This window comes from Penaeus japonicus, unplaced genomic scaffold, assembly GCF_977035675.1.
Source record: "Penaeus japonicus unplaced genomic scaffold, GWHDUDI00000001_assembly GWHDUDI00000020, whole genome shotgun sequence".
NCBI classification, from domain to species: domain Eukaryota; kingdom Metazoa; phylum Arthropoda; class Malacostraca; order Decapoda; family Penaeidae; genus Penaeus; species Penaeus japonicus.
The window spans coordinates 18,185,731-18,188,230 of NW_028234422.1; the positions used below are offsets into that span (position 1 = coordinate 18,185,731).

Consider the following 2,500-nt stretch of genomic DNA (forward strand, 5'->3'; position numbering starts at 1 on the left):
ACTTCCCAACTCCGGACCGCCAATCCTATGCCTATTGTCTTTAAAGGCCCAATATATAAGAGTTTCTTATCGAGAAAAGTTTGGGGCCAAATCAGAGTCAATAAAGCGTCCTTGTCGTATCCCACAAGATCAATCTATTTGTCGATAACTTTTCTCTTTCTTGTCTCAGAGAGAAAATGGGTTCTGTATCTCCCAGGGAACCGAATCCCCTCCCTTTGATATGGCCTGCTTTATAAAAGATGGTAATGATACTGGCCTTGATTATATCAATGATGGTGGTACTAAGACTGGTAGAGAGATGATGATAACTCATAATCATTATGACGTCAGAATAATGATACGTGATCTGTGGTATAGTGCCTTTTTAAGACTAAACTATTAGGTGGTACCTAAATGGAGGACTCAAAAAAAAAAAAAAGAAAAAAAAAAAAATGTTACAGCATTTTTTCCTCTTTTCATTTGTCTGTTTATGCGTATTCATCCGTCTGCTATGGTAATTTGGAAACAAGTTAAAACAACAGAAAAGCAATGACGACAAAATATTGAAAGTAAGGCATTTCATCCACGAAAAGATAGGAATATAATATGAAATGCGTGTCCTTATACTCCTGAAATGCAAATTTTTCAGTATTTATAACATGAAAACAATACCGACAGAGGAAAAAAGAGAGAGAGAGACACTGGATACTCTCTTTCTTAACACACACACACACACACACACATGTATATATATATATATATATATATATATATATATATATATATATATATATATATATATATATATATATTACGATTCTCTGTCTCTTTCCATGATCATAAACAAATGCTTCAAATTACCCCAGTACTTTTTCACACCCGACACGGATGTCGGGACAGGCTTCGAAACAGCTTCCCATCGAATTAACCCGACTTGTGGCCGTGGTTGTGATGGATGAGCCCTGTCGTAGTTCTGGCGGTCCATCAGCTGACACTAGCTACAGCATTTTTTCCTTTTTCCATTTGTCTGTTTATGCGTATTCATTTATCTGCTATGGTAATTTGGAAACAAATAAAACAACAGAAAAGCAATGACGACAAAATATTGAAAGGAACGGTAACAAATAACGACAATAAAACGAGGATAAAGATAGTAAAACAGCATAATCGACAACATGACGAAAATAACAACAAAACAGCAACAACAGGACGGCAATAGTGATAACAAAACAACGACAACAAAAAATGATAACATCAATTAGAGAAAACAACAGCAACAAAAATTATGATAACCATAAATTATCCCAAAATTATTATATCATTATTACATCTTGATATCACATTACGTCAAAAGCAGAGGGAAGAGAGGAAAACTAATTTAAATACATTTCGATCGTGTATTCCCATCCCAACCTCTAGTGAATCCATATCTGTATAAATTAAACATATCTGGATTTTAGTTATTCACCTGGTTTGCCCATTCATTTGTTTATTCACTGTTGTTACATTTTTTTAAGCGCAGGCAGAAGAAGAAAAAAATTATAATCGCCGCCTTCATTTTTTTTTTTTTTTACCAGAATAAGAGAGAGTTAGACAGAGACAAAGACAGAGGCAGAGACAGTACCAACGCCAGTGTCAGTACTAGAAAAAGAGACAGAGACAGAGACAAACATAGAGACAGTAGCAGTGGCAGTGAAAGTGACAGATAGAGACAGAGACAGAGACAGAGACAGAGACAGAGACAGAGACAGAGACAGTGGTGGTGGCAGTGACAGTGGCAGAGACAGAAACAGGGATAGGGACAGTGACAGTGACCGAGACTGAGACCAAGACCGAGACAGTGACAGAGAAAGTGGCAGAGACATAGACAGACACAGACACAGTGCCAGAGAGACAGAGAGGGGGGGGAGAGAGAAAGAGAGAGGGAGAGAGAGTGGAAGAAAAAGAGAGAGAGAGAGGGAGAGAGAGAGTGAGAGAGATAACAAAGGCAGTGGCAGTGACAGTAACAATGAGAGACAGAAAGAAAACAAGAGAGCGAGAGCGAGAGAGAAAGAAAGAGAGAGAGAGAGAGAGAGAGAGAGAGAGAGAGAGAGAGAGAGAGAGAGAGAGAGAGAGAGAGAGAGAGAGAGAGAGAGAGAGAGAAAAAGAAAGATAAAGAGAGGGAGAGGGAGAGAGGGAGAGAGATAGAGACAGTGACAGTGACAGTAACAGTGATAGAGAGAAAGAAAACGAGCGAGAGAGCGAGAGAGAGAGAGAGAGAGAGAGAGAGAGAGAGAGAGAGAGAGAGAGAGAGAGAGAGAGAGAGAGAGAGAGAGAGAGAGAGAGAGAGAGAGAGAGAGAGAGAGAGAGAGAGAGAGAGAGAGAGAGAGAGAGAGAGAGAGAGAGAGAGAGAGAGAGAGAGAGAGAGAGAGAGAGAGAGAGAGAACGAGAGAGAGAACGGGAATGAAGGACGCTATAACATAAAGACAAAACTCTCCCCAAATCCTCTGATATTCATGGCTCATGATTCATTCACGCTCCT

The 2,500-nt window shown here is 39.4% G+C and overlaps 1 protein-coding gene across 1 annotated transcript in view; it reads right to left on the bottom strand.

The window, feature by feature from the left end:
- LOC122242625 (alpha-2 adrenergic receptor-like) overlaps positions 1–2,500 on the bottom strand; it is a 486,021-nt gene that overhangs the window by 1,700 nt on the left and 481,821 nt on the right. The gene's annotated exons all lie outside the window — the stretch shown is intronic.